The sequence below is a fragment of the Acomys minous genome (assembly GCF_964271855.1).
Source record: "Acomys minous genome assembly, chromosome: 4".
Lineage (NCBI taxonomy): Eukaryota > Metazoa > Chordata > Mammalia > Rodentia > Muridae > Acomys > Acomys minous.
The window spans coordinates 24,749,549-24,770,012 of record NC_140486.1 but is presented as its reverse complement, the minus strand read 5'-3'; the positions used below and the strand labels follow the sequence as shown (position 1 = coordinate 24,770,012).

At 43.3% G+C, this 20,464-nt stretch overlaps 1 protein-coding gene across 7 annotated transcripts in view; it reads right to left on the bottom strand.

Annotated features, from left to right (window-relative positions):
- PIEZO2 (piezo type mechanosensitive ion channel component 2) overlaps positions 1-20,464 on the bottom strand; it is a 365,197-nt gene that overhangs the window by 168,209 nt on the left and 176,524 nt on the right. The gene's annotated exons all lie outside the window — the stretch shown is intronic.

Sequence of the window (20,464 nt, the reverse complement as noted above, 5' to 3'; positions counted from 1 at the left end):
CTTTGTGCATGTGTTGAAGTTAAGCTTTTGTGATAACCCACAGTGTTTTGACAATCTTAATTTCGTCACTATGGCAAATAGTTCCCCATCTGGCCCTCAGTTTATAAGCTGTGTACACACCAGCTGATAGCCACAATAGATTGCTTCAGGCTGTTGAATGATGGTTGATTCTGCAAGGGCAAGTAGGAGGTTCAACCTTGACTCTTCGGAAGCTGCTTGGAAGAAGTAGCTATTTGGAAGCTGGCACTGACATCATTTTATTGAGACCTCTGCCTCAAATGCTTTATCTTTAAATCATCCCACAGACGTCCAGGGGCAGGTGGAGGGATGGGGGATTACACAGAACTGAGGAGCCCCAAGGGTTGTCTGGACTAATCTCAAGAGAGGCTGGATTAGTCTTGAACGACCATAAAGGAGGCTGGGTCTATGTGAACTGGTCATGATGGGGTGTTTTAGATAATTGAAAAAAAAATACAGGATGAAAGACTGAATTTCAGAGATCAAATGGCATTCTGATTTAAGTCAAATTCAGATGTATTTTTCTGGCATGTTGTCAACGGGATGCTGCTTAACTACAATTTGCATGGACCACATTATGAGGTGGGAACAAGCACTCCTGTCAGAGGGCAAAGCTGATGGTCAGGAGCAAACCAGGGGTGGGGAGCAAGGAGGTGAGAGAGTTTGATGCTATTCTCTGACTTAGCTTCCAATGCAACTCAAAGTACCTTAATTTCCCTCCGTTTCCACTGTTTTTTCAAATCTTAGTCAATGTATTCTCATTTTTTCCCCATCTTTTTTCTTCTTTTAGTTCTCAGGAAAAAAAAAAACCTCTTCCTAATTGATTTTATTTATGGTCAAGGTATAATTAAAATGAAAATGATTTTTAAACATATAGCTTTCACTAAGAAATAGGCCCTAAGTGATTTCTGAAAAATGTAAATGTAATCAAGTGGGCAAGACAAGAGCATAGTTTGTGGCTCAAGATGCCCGGTACTCTTTGATATAAATGTGGTTAAGCCACTGGTCCAGGCATCATGGGTATAGCAGAATGCCTTCTGTCTGTTCTGCAGTATCTTGATGTCTTTCGTATCACAGGATCATCCACTTTCGCTGTTGGTACTCGCTCACCATCTGCATGTGCTAGAAATGAGTCTGGACACATTAAAATATGGTTTCTGCCCTTAAGCCCCAAATACGTTAGAGGTTTGGCTTTTTTATGTCCTTGGTGAGCACTTAGTCATGATAAAACAAAAAATTCTCAATAAATGGAACAGACATACCCAGATCCTCTGGCACAGAGAATATTTTTGGCAGCTCATTATGCAGTTGCTGAAGAATTCTTTTAAAGCCATTAGACGTGGTCTACGGAGGTAAGCCGATATTATTCGCCTTTGCCAAAGCAGCCGCACATGTCAAAAACAGCAGAGAAAACAAAAGCACATGGCCGACTTCCTCGACTGAACACTTTTCCAATGAGATTTACAGGGGTCCCTCACCTGTGGTTTTCCATGCTGCAGTACCAGTAACCAACAGTCATCTGTGGTCTAAAATATTAAATGGAAAGTTCCAAAAATGAATGGCTCACAAGTTCTAAATGACTTCCATTAAGGCAGATTGCTGAAATTATTCTACTTTATGAGTCGTTATTGTCAGCAACCTTATTGAGTCTTGTGTAGAAGTGACAAGTTATCATATGTGTGCCTGTAAGAAAAAACACAGAAGTCATAGGGCTCTGTGTTATTCTCATCTTAACATCCACTAGGAGTCTTGAAATGCATCCCCGTGGATAAGGAGGGTCACTGTACCCCACAGAAAAGTCTAAAACAGACTGTATTTTCTGGGAGGAGGTTAACAATTAAAAAAAAACCCTGCTAACATAAAGAATGAGATGAAATTTATAACAGAGTTCTTTTGCTGTTGTTGTTGTTGTTTTTAAACCATTTCCATTCTTGGATGATGTAGTTAGAAACCATGAATTATGATTCTTCGCTTTTAAAAACTGTCCATTTCATGTTAGTTCACCAACATCCAAGTCATCAGTTGTGAACTAGAGTGGAAGATGGTCGCGTATGGATGGAGTCAAGCCAGAGTCCAATGCTGTTCACTAAAGAATTAAGATCCAGCATCCAGCCTGTGTGTTGCCTGGGTGACAAGACTCCATAGCACCTCTCAGTGCTGACTCTCATGAGGTCACCCTTGGAGAAGAGCCATGCTGTCTCCCCAAAGGACACTTCAGCAACTGCTCCTTTCATGAAAAAACAAAAAACGTTCTATCTCTTGATTCTAGTCCCATAGCTCTGTCTGCTTGTTAGCTTTTAAATTTTTTCATTGATTTATTTGTGTGTATGTGTGTGGTCATGGCAGAAGGGCACGTGCACACCACAGTCCAAGTGTGGAGATCATGGCCGACTTGTGGAGTTGGTTACCTCCTTCCAACATGGATGCTGAGGATTGAACTCTGGTCATCAGCCTTAGTGGCAATTGCTTTTACCAGCTCCTTAGTAGTGGGTTTATTTTCTTCAAAATAGATTTTTTTTTCATACAGTATATTTTGATTGTGATTTCCCCTCCCCCAACTCCTTCCAGACCCTCCCCAAATCCACAACTATTTTTTGTCTCTTTCATTAGAATACCAACAGGCATCTAAAGCAACAACGATGATGATGATATTACTAATAATTATAAAATTGAAAACAAACTGGAATTGGAAAAAATAGACAAACAAATGGTGGGTGGTGGGGAGAGTCAAAGAAAAAGCACAAGCAACACATACACATGCTGTGACACACGCATTTTCACACAAAGAAATCCCATAAAAATAAAGGTGCCTGTAAGTTTTTTTTAAAGCCCAGACAAAGCCGTGTGAAAAGAGAGAAAAAACAAACTTTGCCAGTTTGTACTGGTCACCTACTGCTAGGCAGGAGGCTTCCCTTAAGTTTGGTTTGTATCTCCAGTGAGACTACATTGGAAAAAAAATTCATCTTTCCTTTGTGAGTAGTTATCACTGAAGACAGTTTCTGGTTTAGAGATGGAGGCTTGTATCCACTTCCCCTCTCAGCACTGAGATCCCATCTGGCATGGACCAGTGCAGGCCCTGTGCATGTTGCCACAGTCTCTGTGAGCTCATATATCCATTGGTCCTGCTCTGTTTAGAAGGTCTTGTTTCCTTAGTCTCTTCCATCCCCTCTGCCTCTTGCAATCTTTCCACCCTCTCTTCCACAGGGTTTACTGAGCCCTAACGGGAAAGGTTTGATGGAGTCATTCAGTTTAGTCCTGAGTGTCCCGAGGTTTCTCACTTTGTCTATTGTCTGGATGTGTGTCTCTGCTTCTGTCCCCATCCACTTCAAGAGAAAGCTTCTCTGATAGTGGTTGAGCAAGACACTGATCCATGAGCGTAGCAGAACGTTTTAGGAGTCATTTTATTGAGCCTTTAATTGATTGCTAATTTCTGATTTGAAATATTCTTTAAAATGGCTAGAAATTCTTAAAGGTGCCTTCATCATTAGCTCTACAGTGTTTGTTGTCCCCTAAGTTAACAAGAAAACAGCCTACATCATTAAACTCACACAAGGTACTAGTCTTAAACATGTATTAGCTAAGTAAATTCCCTTGAACATCCAATGAAGTCCATACTATTATTCTATCCTACTCTTAGGTGAGAAAATGGAGGTTCAGGCTAATGTTAACCTCACTCTGTCTTGCCAAACGCTAGGCACTGTATTCAGGTATTGCTCTCCTTGACAGTTTGGGTGCTTTTCCCAGAATCCATTTGTTGGGGTCCCCCTAATGGTCTTGGTGGCTATTGAAAAAGAGACTTGAGCTAGCACTAATTCTATCTCACAAAGAGAGGGGCTCTGCCATGCTATGATGCAGCCAAAGGCTGGTAGCAGAGGCTGGCAGGTTATGTCAGACTTCCCAGGCTCCAGAAGCAGGAGCTGTTTGAGTTTCTATCCCTTATATTCCCCAGCCAGTGAGATTTGGCTGTAGCGATAGCTTTGTTTTTCTTCTCTTTTCTATCTCTGTCTCTCACTCAGTCTGTCCATAGTCTCAGACTCAGCCGTTTACCCTGCTTTGCTCTCTGGGTCTGAGCATTAATCCCGAAGCATCAAAGTGGGTGAGTGGCAGCTATCTCTCTTCAAGTCTGTGGGTTTCTGTGATTTTGTTAAATATTAAAAATGCATGGCAAAGTATCAACCAATTAAATAAGTGCCAGTAAAAGGTCAAATACAGACATGTGATCCACACAAGCTGGAACCAGAGCGAGCATCTTCTCCCCCCATCCCCCCGTGGTATCAGTTTGAAGCTGCAGAACTTTATTTGAAGGGGTCATGAACATTCTAATGACCACCCTGTTTCTTCTGGTCTCTGTTTCCTCGGACAAGTCACTCAAGGGTCCTGCTCTTTAATGTGATGACCAGAGGACATCAACACAATATTATTTTTTTCATAAATGTTACTGTCAGAAAATCAAATTTCTCCATCTTTGCATCACTATGGGAGATCTCTTCATTACCAAGTCTCCTTGCTAATTCTTCTCATCGGCCATTCTCTCAACCAATTTCTTACTCAAACTATAGAAAAAGTAACTCAGTTTTACTTATAGTTTCAAGATGTTACAGAAAAGAAGCCAGTATCAGACAAAGCACGTGTTTCTTTGGTTTTATACCAAGTGTGTCTCAGACAGTGAAATGATTTGAACTTAGGCCTGTCTCTGCTCTTTTGAAATAACTAGCAGAAAAGGAGCAATAATCCTCAAAGTGATGGGTTTTGCCAGCATATTCCTATAAAACAGGAGTATTTTCATATACCATAGGAGCTTTCAGGCAGGCAGACATGCCACCTGGCATAGCACTTAGTGAGAAAGCTCTCAAGTACCAGGAAATTATTCACATACAGACTCTGCCAGAGGCTTAATTTACATCATTTTTTTTTAACTCTTGAAAAGGAAAAATTTCAAACCTAGTTTTAAAAAAGCCAAGATTAGTCTTGAATTGAATATGAAATTGTAAGAGAGAGAGAGAAGTAGATTTTTCTTTCATTTGACCAATAGTGACATTCAAAGTATTCTACAATGAGATACAAATCCCCTCTTAAATAACAGATTAAAAATAATCTATGACTTCTGGTTTAAAATAGAACTTGACTTACAGTCTGAAATGCTTCCCATTAAAGGAGTTATAGACATATGGAAAAGACACACACACACACACACACACAATCACACACACACATGCTGTGGGGGGGTAATATGCATCATTTTCAAGAGTCATAGAACATTTACCAGCAACTCAGTTTCATCGAACTATTCAGCTCATAGTCCAGTAGTATTCTCTGTATTATCTCCAACAGAAACCAAGCAAACCCACTGCCCTTAAAGAATGCACAGATATATGTCTTCCTTTTCCCCACTGTCTTCCTATGATTTAAAAACAGCAACTTTGCTATAAGGCTGTATCCAACAACCTTCTGCACATCTTTGTTTTGAGGAGGCCACATGTGTTTCATATCACTGTCATCATCACCTTTCATTCCCCTGACCCCCCCCACTGCCTTTACATCCAATCACACACTCATACATAATTAGGCAATAGGAGGTGGGGTCTGTTTGGGGACTGATGGGCAGGGGGGACCCCCATGGGATTGAGTCTTTTGAGAAATAGTGGACTGGCCAATAAGGAAGTTACAGGGATGATTACAGACTGACAATTCCTGGCAACTCACCAACATGAACAATGGAAACTCTAATCTAAAAGAGCAGTAAGTACAAGAGTTTAAAAACACAACCTAAAGGCAGCGGCTAGTACGTAACTCACATTTTTATGTGGACACACAGCAATGAGAAAGCTGAGACTTACAGTCTTTATGTGATTAGTGAAATTACAGTTGACATGCTGTCACAATCTATTCAAGCCCACACGTTCCCATGACTTGGGGCTTTCTATTCTTCATGCAGCTACTTCAGCAAGGGTGTTTACATTTCTTTTATCACAAGATGGTCAAAAATAGAATCTGGAGAAAACCCGCAGCATTTAGAAAGCAAGTCCAGTGAGGAAACTGGGTTTTGAAAAGAGAGGCACAAGAGGATGAAGGGAGAAGGTTTTCAGGAATGAGTGTCCAAGTTTAGGGAGAGGTGCTGGTGTCTCCGGGGTCTCTGGAAGAGTGAGTGAGTGGCTCAAAGTGGAGAAGGGTAAGCAGAGACAAAGAAGCAATCCCCTGGTAGAGCATCTGCTGGTAGAATGCTCACCTCCCTGGGTTCCATCACATAGGCTCCAAAACTAAATGAAGAAAATGTTGGTGGAATGGTGGGAATTATAGTGTGGAAGAATAACTCTGAAAGTGGTGCAAAGATTTCTATTTTTGAGGTCAGGGTTGACAGAGGACTAAAGAGGTGACGAAGCAAGCCAGAGTTGGTGGGACCACTGAAGTATGAACAGGGATAAAGGCCTCCAGATGTGGTGCGTGAGTCCCTTCAGAGATCAAAAGGGAATGGCAAAGGCTGAGCAGAGATTGAAGACCCAGGGAGGACGGGAAGCCCCAATTTGTCATCAGTAGAGAGAGGTCAGATTTGTCATGGACAGAGGAGTATGCCTTAGATGGATGGAGGACTCTCAGAGGAAACAGGAAGGACAGTTGTGGTAACATACACCATACTACAATGCTGTAAGTGCAGCCAGGGATAGAGAGGAATGGAAAATGTTTGTGCAGAACAATGAAAAAGGGCCCCCGTGGCTTGCACATTTGAATAAATATGGTTACACATAACCTACATGCTGATTACTCTTTGCAGGGAGCCTTGATAATATAGAGAAACAGCATGTGGCCTAGTCATGTTTTAGATGACACAGAAAAGCCCTAGGCATGTGTTATTATTCAACCTTAGCATGTCAGGCTGCTCTTGTACTATCTTTATGGCATGCTCTAAAACCTAAAAAAAAAATTAACTTATGATACACATTTCTAGATTCCTTCACCTTCTGCCTGTGTCTAGTGAGAGCTGGGTTCAGAAGACATTTCCAGGAACTGTAATTTCACTTATTTCAAAGCCAGGTGCACGGGAGTTTGGTAAGTCTCCCAAGTGTTCCAGATGCTCAGAAAGCTGACGTCAGACTTTCACCACACTTAACCATTTGCTGCATGAGTTCTCAAGCGGACTTGGAATTCTAAGGCAGCTGCATGAGACTCTAGTGTGTTTGCTCTTATATGAACTCTATGAGATTCCTTGTGATTAAAAATTTAATGAAATAAAAACAGGCAGGCAAAGAATTAAATAGGTGATGAACCATAGAAAGTGCAAATTATAACCTTTCCCTGATTGTTCTTCTCTGCTGATGTACATTCTTTCAGGAACGTATCCAAGTCATAGCACCCCAAAAACTCCTAAACAACCTTGACCTAGTCCATCCTATCAAAGGAAAGGCCAGACCCAGGAAGAATCCTTGTGCTGAAGTTTCTATGACGAACATCAAGCACCTTGCAGTTTGAATCTTGCAGGTACATCATCTTCATGAGTTAATATTTAATTCACACACGACTAATTTATTTTTGGCCTCAGTGTAAAACCTTTCAGAGGGCATTAGTGTTAGAGCTCTCACTACTCCCATCGCTGGTTTGTGGCTGCAAATATCTTGAGGTAATTACAAGCATGAAGTTGCTATCCTCTGTTTTGGTACCACTGTTCGCTGGAAGCCATTCATGAAGTAAGTACCTGGGGTCCTGGCAGGGCAGAGGACAATGATTCAGATCTTGTGGCAAGATGAATTCGGCTTTGTGTCTGCATGACACACCTTGCCATCAGTCAGCTACTGTATTGGGACACACACTACAGGTCCACAAGTTGGTCAAGGCATCTCCAGAAGAAGGAAAGTCACCACAACTGCAACCTCTTACCACAACTGCACCCAAAATGGCTATGTGGTATCTCACGCATTAGGAAGTTATAGATAAAAAGCCACAAATACACGGTTCTTGGCTAGGATTTTAAAAAATCATTATTTTCACTTATGTGTATGTGCGTATACCTGTGTGTATGTCATGTGTGTTCTGAAACCCATGGGAGCCAGGAAAGTGTGTCAAATCCCCTGGAACTGATGTTACAGGTAGTTGTTAGTGGCTCAGTGTGGGTCTTGGAATTAAACTCAAGCCCTGGGCAAGAAGAGCAGGCATTTTTAACAGCTGAGCAATTTCTCCAGCCCTCTCAGCTGGCATAAAAAAAAGATTTGTTAATTTTTATCTTATATGAATGCTTTTGCCTGCATCAATGTAAGTGCACTGCATATGTGCCTGGTGCCTGTGCAGACTAGAAGAGGGAGCCAGATCTCCTGCAACTGTAGTTACAGGCAGTTGTAAGCTGTCATATGGGTGCTGGAAACTGAACCCTGGACTTCTGTAAGAGCATCAAGTGCTCTTAATCGCTGAGCCATCTCTCCAGCTCTCAGCTAGTATTTTAAGTGAATAACACTGCAACACAGTCAGTGATCCATAACCTTAGGACAGTAATTGTTCAAGATAACTGCTGTCCAATTTTCGTTCTGAATCCTGCATTCTAACACCACACACACACACACACACACACACACACACACACACACACACACACATCACTCTTAAGCAAAGGCTATATTTAAAATGAACAAACAAAAATAACTTTGTTGTTATTTCTTTTTATTTTAGCATATCACTATGCTTTGTGGATTCAGTTAATCCACATCATATCATAAATTTTCCTTTCGGTGTGTGTTTGTCAAAAGTCTCCTAAGATACCTTATGGGAAGTGCAGAGAAAGTCTCAGAAGGTTAACTATATAAACAGCATTCGCTCAAGTGTAAGCTCTTCATAAAGAGCTGACCAGGCTTACACAAGCATTCAAGCTGGTGTTTATGAGGTCATCCCTCCCTCATGTGAGAACATGAATCAAACCTTGGAGATCCTAGCATTTCTGCAAAAACTGGAAACAGCCATGCTCTGCCAGCTTTCTGTGTGTGCCAATGGAGGGGAACAGTGGGGAAAGGAGCGGAGGTAACACTGGCCAACATGCCTTAGAGAATAATCATATCTGCTCAATCAGGCACGCTTACATCCTTCTGAGAGGAAAGAAAACAGAGTAAAAATATTTTCACTTTTATTATTTGTCCACACTTGTAGAGCTCTGAGTCTCAGTGGAGGGGTTCATAGCTTCTGATCGGGTGAGGATTTCCTCCTTAATATCCCTTCCGGCATCTTTGACAGCATGACAGTTGCTTTGTATGGCCTTCTTTATATGGAGCATAAACTCCATATCGCCAGTAGCACATGCGACATGGTTTTCATTTACAAAAACAAATGGAGGAACATGGGAGACACTGACACCCAAAATGTTATGAAAGTGAAGAAGTCATGAGCATAGTTTTGACATGCAAACAGCAACTTAGTTTTTACTTTCTCCATATAGTCCAGACAGAACGCTACAGTGCTGACTTATCACATAGGAGCCCTAGGTGCCTTACAGTACTTCAATTTTAATGTACCTGATAACAGTCAATTGCTGCATTAATTAATTGTATGCAAAAGAATCTCCTTATTGTGTATCACACATTTTAAACAACGTGATTTCAAGACTGCTTTAGTACCGAGAGCACCGCCTACTTCTCAGTGCTTAATTCTATAATTATTTCCTTTAGCTTTGTTGTTAGGAGTTGGGTATTCTCACTGAATCAAAAGTTAAAGACCTATTGCCAACAGTGAAGCTGCGTTGGATCGATAGAGGTGTCCACTGATGTAGAAAGGAAATGTGGCATGATTGCACAATGAAACGCTGAGCAGCGACACTCATATGTGGAATTTCAACAAGTGAGGGCCATAGAAATAGAAGGCAGGAGTGTGGTACTCCTGTAAGGATGTGGGGAGAGAAGAGACAGAAGCAGAGAGATTGGCTAAGAGGATGGCCACAGTTAACAATATAATTCTGGGAGCACAGCCATGAATGTGGATCTTACAGTTTGCTAGGAGAGAGTTCATCATGATAATCAGGCTACACACATGCATGCATACATACACACATACAAACATACATACATACATAGGTATATACATACAAGAGATAAACAATAGGGAAATAAAGATAAAAGTACAAATGCCCTGGGAGGGGTGGCCAGCACTCTGGGAGGCAGAGGCAGATGCCAACCTTGTCTATGAAGTAAAAGGGAAGTCCTTGGTTCTTGCATGTTGGTAAATTCCATCCCCCTTCCTCTAGACTTAAGGTGAGGGATGGAATATAATCTGAATTGACTCTTTGATGTCCTTCTTTCATTCTCAGCCACACTCACAGCCCAGGTTGCCTTAGCGGCTTCTTTGAGGTATGGATTTCTGCCTCAATCATCAGGATGTCTTTCCTAGGTAGCTTCCCACCGTGGTTTAGTTTACTTGCCCATCTGGGTCAGGGAGCAGGGACCATCCACCTTTCAGGGCTGGGAGCACTGCTGGTGGCTCTGAAGCTGGATGTGCTGGAGGCTGGCAGCTGCTTGAGGTCTTCATAGTTCAGTTCTGAGTCATAACCTGGACTCACCTGTTGTTGGAGTCCTGACCCCACAGAGAAAACACCAGGCTTTTCCCATCGGGTTTCTAGTTGTTACCAATTTATGATGTACCAGTAAGTGGGTTTCATGGTTACTTTCAACTGTGTGTGGGTGCGTGTGTGTGTGTGTGCGTGTGTGTATATATATATAATTGTTACATATATATTATATTATTACACATATATAGAATAAAATACCTATAGCAAGAAGAACCATGACACAATCAGGAAGTATATAAATGTTACATTCTTAGTGTTTTGACTACTTGTGTTTGACAGCCTTGAAGAAAACATCTTTCCTATCTTGGTGCATCTAAAATTCTGAATGTAAATCAATCTCTATCACATGTTGTCACTATCAACTTAAAATATCTATCTAGACCTAAAAAAAATCTTTGGGTTGGCTTTTGGACATGTCTGTGGAGAACCGTCTTGACTATATTAATTGAAGTGAGAAGACCCAGCCCTCTGTGGGTAGCATCACTCCTGGGGGTTGGGGCCTAGAATATGTAAAAGTGAACAAGGCAAGCTGAGCAGTAGTAAGTGTTCATGTACTCACCCTCTACTGCTCTTGCCCATGAATGAGGCTAGCTGTTTTAATTTCCTAGTGCCTTGACTGCTTCCACAGGAAACCTTGAACTGAGCTAAAGCACGTACTTTCTCCCTTAAATTGCTCTTTCTCAGAATGCCGTGTCACTGCTGCAAATGGAAACAAAGCCGACTGTTTCCAATGATTGTAACCTCAGGAGAGACCTGCTCAGTCAACCAGAAGAAAACTGCCTCAAGGAGGAGACTGGAAATCTAGTCACAACAAATGAAGTGTAGAGGAAACAGGGGCAAACAGCAACAAATGTAGTCATCTTGGTAGAAGCCTTAGAAACCAGACTCCGCTCATGCTAAGCTGTGCATCATTCCTTCTGGTCCTCCACTTGGAGGAAAAGGAACAACTGAAACAGGGACAATAGGAAAGTGGGAGTTGATGAAAGATGACTCCCATGTTACAGGATGCTTGATCACACTCTGAACCCTGAGATTTTGTTGTTTGCTGAATAAAACCTGTTTCTGGTTGTGGTGTGGCTCAGCCCTAGCACACACCTTTAATCTAAGAGCTTCCCGCTCAAATTAAACAAAATCAAGCATAGGTCAAGAGGCTGAGAAAGCAACCAGTTGATGGAGTGAACAAAGAGAGAAACCACAGAGAGTAAGTGGGAGTAAAGGAGGATGGATTTGAGAGATGCACAGGAAGTAGAAGGGAGGGACACTGAGTTTGAGGGTACTTTGAGACAGTTTCCTTTCCTTTAGGAAGGTCAGCTGAGGAGGAAATCCAGCTGGGTGATTTCTCTGCCTCTCTGAGTGAGCAGGCTTTCACCCCAGCATCCGCCTCCTGAGTCTTTATTGGTAAAAATCAAACGACTACGATTTTTGTTAAGAGCAATGCCCTGGATCATTTTCTTCATGTTCAGCAAGCCACCTCCATCCCTACCCCCTCTCCAGGACCTTCCTGAAGATCTGCACAGTCAGCAGGATGACAAGGGCACCAGGCAACAGTCATTGACACCAGATATCTGAAAAGCTGGCTCTTAGCTGACTAGAAGCACCGTAAAAGGGACCACTGATAAATGAGTCCTTCCTCTGGAGCAGTGGTTCTCGACCTTCCTAAGGCTGTGACTCTTTAATACTGTTCCTCATGCTGTGGTGAACCCCAACAATAGACAGATTTTCCTGGCTACATCATGGGTGTAATTTTGCTACGGTTGTGAATTAATGTAAACATTTCAGGAGATAGAAGTCTGCCAAAGGGGTCACAGCCCACAGGTTGAGAATCACTGCCCGGGAGACTTTACTGTACACAACCAGGAAACTATACAGGGTATACAGGGTAAACATGCCTATCCTAGTGCTGATGCACCTAAGTCACTGGATAGGCAGAGGCAGGAGAAACAACTGAGCCCAGAAATTCAAAGGCAATATACTGACCTGTCTCAGTTCAACAGAAGGAGGAGAAAAGGAAAGAACACAGGAAGAAAGAAGAGACAAAACGTCACCTCTTGCCATATAAGCCCCATCCAACCTGCTGTGTGGGAATGCCAGAGTGTATATGTTGCTTTTTTTTTTAAACTTAGGATTCAGAAGAAAGGGGGAGGCTTGGAGTCATGGGGGTCACATATACAGGCAAAAGAGGCAGGCTGCACACTTCCTTTGTTTCCTTAGATTGTTAGCCCCCCAAAAAAACATCCATGGGGGACTCTGACTCAAGCACAGAGCCTTGAAGCCAGGCTAGAGAGGGAATTTTAAGGGAACTAGCTACCTGTGGAACCCCCAGAGATGGGGAGGGAGCCCCCAGGTCCCCCAGGGCAGTAGTGCTGATGTAACATAGCTTGCAACAGAAGAACCCTTTCTCCAGAACCATGCTTTCTACTGATAAATATTGAGGACATTACATCCACACACAAGAATGTCTGAGTAATCTCCTGGCACAAAGCGGGGTCCCTGAGATTTAAATCTGAAACAGCTGAGAGGCAATCGATACTTGCTGAGAGACTGAAGCGTGCTTCCAACTGGCTTTTTCAAACGCCTACACATACCGAGAGGATGTGTTCAAACATGAGGTATTAAGTGGAAGCAAGGTGGTGGGTAAGTGCTCCTAAAGCTCACAGGTATTTAGACAGCGAACAACTACATGGGGCTCCTTTTATTTTTTTTAATTTCATTTTATCCTCTGTATGCTTCAAGTCCCATCACAGACCCACAACTGCATCCTTAGGAGCATAAAATGCATACAAAGAGAAAACGCTCTCCTGAACTCCCAAAACGTAAATGGAGATTAATACATTTAGCTGACCATGCCCATCCTGGGTAGGAAAATGGCACAACAGTATCCAGTGTTGTCACTCTGCCCTTCCAACCTGATGTTACAAGAAGCAGCCTGCGGTCACTCACACTATGGCCATTAGGAAAAGTGTGCACAAATTCTTTGGCTTTCAAACCACTATCCATGTTTTCCAGTCAGATAGGGAGAAGGGAAATTGGACTAAGAGGGAAAAACCCCCAGAGGCCTTCAAATTGAAGATCAGTGGTGAGACCAATTGGGGGGGGTGTGTGTCTCTTGCAGCATAAAAGCAAAACACAACAAACCCTGCCTCCTGCCTGACAGACAGACAGCAATTGTAAAAGAGAAACCGAGGCTCTGTTCTGAACGGAGCAGTCTGCTGATGTTCAAGCCTTTGGGAAGGGACTCTGTGACACACACACACACACTCTTGATCCATTACACTGTGGCTCACTGCTCTTCTGAGAGGAGGGGGCCAAGCTTTACTTCCTGCTTTTTAATCCCCAATTCTTCTCACAGGCCATAAATAAAGCAAATGAAAAGGTTTGTTGTTCATAAATAAACGCCCTGAGAATGGAACACATGATTTAGTCACGTATGTCTCAGGCCTTCATCCCATCACAGCAGATTCCATAAATCCATTTTAAGCCCCGCAGATTTTCCTGGATCCAACACCGTATTAGCCAGAAGTCCCTCTTATTTATTGGTGACCTAAGGAGATTTGTGACTCCTTTCTTTTAAGCAGTTATTTCTCCCCGTTTTTCCTGGCCAGCATGTGTCTTTCTGGCCTATAACTCAGAGGAGAGGAGCACATGGGTTGGCCTGCTAAGCAGAGGAGCAGAGGTTGGCCTGAGAAGGCAGGATAAGCAGGGAAGGGAATCCAAAGCCAGGCATGCTATCTCTAAGCCAAGCATTCCTCTGGCCCATTAGTGCAAGCACATTAACAGGGGACTTCACCTTCTTCTTTGCCTGATGGTTTAATTCAGAGGCATAAGCAGGAAGAAGGCGCTTTTGTCTCTGTGCTCACTCAAAGAGATTTATGACCCCACACTAAGCTTTTGGCTAACTGTAATCTTCCAGTCGCTGGTGAAAAGGTATCTATCTGCAGGATGGTCTTTGCGTAAACACAGCGCTCACTTGCCATAGCTGCAGTGTAAATTAGTACACAGAGAATAGCCACACGCATTTGATGAGCCCAAACACTTTGGCCCAGTGCCCTCACTGACATGTAGAACTCGATGAAAAGGAAGGTACTGGGAAAAGTGAGTCGCACAAACTGCAAGTGCCCCTAGACACCAAGATATAGATCTGGTTGAATGGGGACATTGTACTGTCAATACTGAACCAAGTAGTGAAATTCTGAAACACTGCAGCCAGAGGGCAATTCTTTTTCCCTCCATCTTTGAGTGAGCCTGAGATGCTTAAACAAACAAACAAACAAACAACAAGCTGAGCATGGTGGCCCATGCCTTTGGTCCCAGCACTCGGGAAGCAGAGGCAGGCAGATTGCTGTGAGTTTGAGGCCAGCCTGGTCTACAAAGCAAATCCAGGACAGCCAAGGCTAACACAGAGAAACCCTGTCTTGAAAAAAACAAAAAAACAAAAAAACAAACAAACAAACAAACAACCACAACAAAACTTTCTTGCTACAGGTTCAATCTAAATAATTTTTGCATCTCAGAAGTTGCACTGTGAACCATTTCAAATAAGGTTTAGGCAGAGAGCTGTCCTCTAGCCTTTGAGGGTTGGGGAAGGAGGCCATTGCAGGGCAGCAGACTCTCTACCCCCTCTGCTCCATCACTGCTGTCTCTCAGGGCAAATGCTGCTACTAACACTCCAGTTTTTAGACTCTCCCTCAGGTTCAAAGGGGCTTGGTATAAAAGCATACACTGATGAAGGAATCAGTTCACATGCTTTACCTAACTAAGTGAGACCCTGAGTTGAAAGAAGTCAGGGGTGCTAGCTCAGCCCACGGGGGATGAGCATTGCCCTAGTACTCAGGGGGCCCCCCTGTCACTGTGGAGCTGCATGACACAACCACAGCTGCTGGGTGAGGGTCTCCTTTACCTTCTAGAGAAAATGGTACATGTAAGACTTTTGTCAAAGTTGAATATTGTCTCCCATCGTCCATAAGGGTGGAGCCTAAGACCCTTCCCAGCGGATTTCTGAAACATCAGACGGCACCTAACTCTGTGGATGCTGTGTTTCTCTCTTTTCACTTACACCTATGACAAAGCTCAGTTTGAAAATTAGACTCAGTATCCAATTAAAAGCAATGGTAGCAAAATGGGAGAATTGATAACAATGTCCTGCAACAAAATTGTCAGCACCACTGTTCTTGTGTTTTAGGGCCATTGCCAAGCAAAATCAGGCTTATCTGAATATAGCATTGCAGTCGCAGACATTCCTTCTGAGGACCTGGATGAAAGCTGCCCAGTGACTATTGAGTGGGTGGTGGATGCGCTAGGCACAGGGATTATTCATATCTTGGGCAGCATCAGGCATTACGGTATGAGATTTCTTCACACCTCTCAGAAAGTCTCATAATTTAAAACTTGCAAATTAATTCTTCCTGGATTATTTCTCACTTAGCATTTTTGGATCATGGTTGACTGAAAACACAAGAATGAAACTGGATAAGGGGGAAATAAACCACTCCAGGGAGTTATTAAAGAAATGAGTTCTTAAATTTCTGATTTAAATAAAGGGCAATATGTTTTAGGTCTCCTTGCAAAAAGCTCCATGGATGCTTCCTTGGATGTTTCTCAGGCCTTTTAGTTTAACATAAATAAAAAACAATTTCCTTAAAACCATGACATCTCATATTCTCTGCACTAGACTGCAACAATAAAACCAGAAACTCCTGATGCATCGTTCTCCAAAGCTCCAGCTGCCCATAAGCTGTGAGAATCTGAGGTGCAGATGGCCACCAGCTGTAAGTGACCTCCTCTCTAACTGAGGTGTGGATGGCCTCCAAACAATAACTGTTGTACTCTCTTCTGTACACGGGTGTCATCTGGCTGTCTGAATAGGCATGTGTCTATGATGCATGCTCTGTGATTTCCTATTTTCAAAGGCTTTCTTTTTTTCTTTCATATAAGTAATGTATATCCATTTAGATAATTATTAATCCTCCCATATAAAATTAACTACTCTTAGTATTCTGCAGGAGTTGTTCTTCCTGTTCGCAGAGACAGAGAGAGAGAGAGAGAGAGAGAGAGAGAGAGAGAGAGAGAGAGAGAGGAATGGAGAGGAAGAGAGGGACAAAGCGTTCACAGGCCTTGTACACAACAAACTTCTCTTGGCTTCAGGTGCTAAGTCTGTGCCAGGAGCACAGCCCCCTAAGAAGTGCAGTGTTTTAACAACCACAGTTGAGTGAATGGACTTTAATTGCATTTGCTACCTCCTCTGAGCAGACCTCTTGGGCTATTTCCATCTTTTATTCCCTTCCTCCCTTCCATACTCTCTCCTTCATCTTTTCCTTGAGGTTGGAAAGAGTGCCGAGTGCTGCGGTCCTACTGTGTGCCCTTAGACATGACTCACACAAATATCAAGGCATAGAGTGGGTGTGGTTGTATGAGTGGCCTTTAAATGTAGAGATAACCAAGCCTTTGAGAGCTGCACTCATCCTGTAAGTTGGGCTTTAAGCAGTTTGGAGGCATTTGATGACTTCTGCCTATAAAAACAATTCCACACAACTCAACAGACTGTACCCATCACATTATCTTTGGAGAACCTCCACGCGCCGTGATAAATCCATTAATACATCCTCCTGCTGGTCACTATGTCAGAAGCAAGTGCCCATGCTAAGCATGCATGGAGACCCATGATGAGTAAAGCATGCCTAGTGCTGTCCTTGGAGAATACCTCTCAGGGTAGAGGAGATGCTGAGACAAGCAGTCCCGTAAGAGTCACAGAAAGTTCTAGAAAGTAAAAGAAAAGAAGTAGCCTATGTTGGCAAGACCAGGGAAGGGTCTGCATGCACAAGAGAAAGGCAGACAAAGACATTCTAGGTAGAGGAAGTAGGTGACCTGTTCCCTTCTGAACAGCAACCTAAGGGATAAATACTTTATGTTTGAGAATGCCGGGTGTGGTGGTCCACGCCTTTAATCCCAGCACTTGGGAGGCAGAGGCAGGTGGATCACTGTGAGTTTGAGGCTAGCCTGGTCTACAAAGCGAGTCCGGGATGGCCAAGGCTAACAGAGAGAGAGAAACCCTGTCTTGGAGAAAGAGAGAGAGAGAGAGAGGTGGGGGGAGGGGGAGAGAAAAGACTTTCTTAGCCATCCCGTAAATGGTAAATGGAAGTATAGAGGAGGATGAGGTGATGTAAAAGCTTCTCTGAGCCTCAAATCAAACATTTTACTGTTTGATTTGTTCTAGAGGAAAACATTTTTTTTGTCACACATAAAAGAAAGTGCCTGAATTGGAACCATGAAAAATCCTGTCTTCCTGGTTAGGCAAAGAGAGCAAGATGGGAGTGGAGGGGTGGTGAGGGGGGCTGGGGAAGAGGTGGGTAGGGGGTTGTCACTATTCCAGAGCTGGGGCTCTTAATCCTGCTGCAGTTAAAAGAGCCCATTGCAACTGAGATGTGCCCCTCCCACAGGTGGGTGGAGCCTGGCTGGACTGCTGAGCGCACCCTCCCCCCCATCCCAGCAAGGGTAACCAGGGCCTGCAAACAGGCTCATCTGCCCAGCCCTTGTAGACTTGAAAGAAGCGTGGCCTCCTCACTACTCATTTTCCTGTGACTATGAGGAAGGCTTTGGCAGTGGTGACAATGGGAAGTCATCCACTTAAACTGCTACCCTGAGGACTCTTCTGTGTACTGTCACCACCAGTCAGGATCTTTATAAATGACCTGGGAAGTCACAGCAGAGGACCCACAATTCCACTTACTCTTCGAGCAAGAGATCTGAGGTGGTAACTCAGCCTTCAGGGGTGCATCTGTTACCACAGCAGGTTTCTAGAACTCAAAATGCTGCTTCTGTCTTGAAGCATGACTAGCTCTACCAGGGTCTCCTTGTCAGAGCAGGTCTGGCATCAGGGCTCAGAAACTGCAGCGTCACCATTCCGTTTTTTGTTTTGTTTTGTTTTGTTTTCAAAGCAAAGCAAACTTTATGGCTTATAACCCATCCTGGAGCTTACATAGGCTCGCTTAGCAATGTCTCCAGAAATGGACTCACTGAGAGGACTTCTCAACATACTCCTCAAAGTTTGACTTGAGGTGTTGGGGGCAGGCCAGGGAATGAGAGGAGGTCTCAGAACACCTCTTGGGGTGGGTGTATCACACTGGAGCAGACAGTAGCAAGGTCTTGATACAATGCAGTGCACAGGCAAATCTGCCCTAGCACAGTCAGCTACAGTGGAGCTCAGCTAACTTCTCCTGGCCAGAGAAAGCTGATGCAGGAAGAAAAGAGGCAGATGTCATCATTACAGGACAAGTGATCAAAAGCAAAAGCAATGGAATGTAATTTTATTAGAGAGAAGAAGAAGAAGAAGAAGAAGAAGAAGAAGAAGAAGAAGAAGAAGAAGAAGAAGAAGAAGAAGAAGAAGAAGAAGGGTTCTTCTCCTGGGTTCTGCTCTGAAGATAGAGTGGCAAACAGACACAGCAAGCACCCTTCCAGTAGGGAGATCTCCCCCACATTCTGAGTACCACCCAGCTTCGCCTTCCTTGCGAGGCCACCATTAGCCTGATTTCCAGATCCGTTTATTTATCTTTTTTTCAAATATTTTGGTTATGTTTGCTGAGACAAGGCAACCCAGGCTGTCCTGGAACTTGCTATCGAGCCACCTCCTCAGCTGGCCTCAAACTAACAATGCTCCTGCCTCAAAGCATCCTCCATACCGGGATCATAAATGTGCAGCCGCCACATCCGGATTCTACTGCTTTTTCCCTTTATGGCCTAGAGATGTGGGCGGATCCTAACCTTGGTCACAATTTTACTTTAGAATATGCTGTTTCACTCACAGTGACAACTCCTACGGCACACAGTCCAGCTCATGGTCACAAAGAGAGATGAGTATTTAGTTGACGAAGAGTAAACTGTTTACTAGAAAAAGACATGTGGTGACCAAGAGATGGCACACAGTTAAACACTGCTCTTTGGAACACCCCAATGGAGCCAGGATCCCATGAGGATGGATAAGAGGTGATTTCCCATAGTTAGTGCTCATCACAGCATGAGAAGACCTGAGAAATTCCCCTCTGATTTGAGACTTAAGCCTCTTGGAGAGTGCACTCCTTGGGCAGCTTGTTCCTGTTAAGATATTGTTACCCCTCACCAGCCACTCACATTAGTTGGAGTTTTGCATGGGGAGGGGGGAGGTGGTTGGATTTTCACCAACTACTAGACATTTTGCAGAGTGGCAAGTCCTCCCTCTCAAAGGTGTTTTTTGGATTGTGTAAAGTCACACTAAGGTAGGTGGTCCTTTAAGAACTGCTCTAACATGGTTGGGTGTGACACAAATAGTTGCTTTCAGAGAGAAGGTAAAAGATAAGAAAACTAGGATCCCACAGGAAACTCTATAGATGAGTTAAAACAGGTCTCACACGTTCTGGTCATGCTTTCCTGCTAATAAATGTTGGCACTGAAAACTGCATGTAAAGGTTCCATTTTATAATGAGTTAAATAAATGTCTTAACTCTTCCAAATAGGAAGTAAAGCAGCTGTGAGCTAACAGAAAGAGGGCCAGGTTTGAGATTAGGGCGCATGTGGTTAAACTGTAATTAGACACATGGACTAGCTGTCACTGTGACCGCCTTCCCAGAGCATCCTCATTCTCAGCAGTTCTCGTCTAAATTGAGATGATAGTGGGAAGATTGCTTTGCAAAGATCTGCAGAAATACAAAACACGAAGAGGTTAAACCACTAGACATCTATTAGGTATTAATAGAAGCAAGGTCTGGCCACAACCAAACACCTATTTTAAGCACTGACTTCTGCCAACATCCAGGGCCAGACAGAGGAAGGAAGGGCTCTTAAATCAGTCTCCTTGAGAGGTCTCTTTAGGAAGTTGGTCCAGATTTCATATTTTTAACTTTGAGTTTTAATTAGCTTTGAACAATTCCAAAGAATCCTAAAAAAATT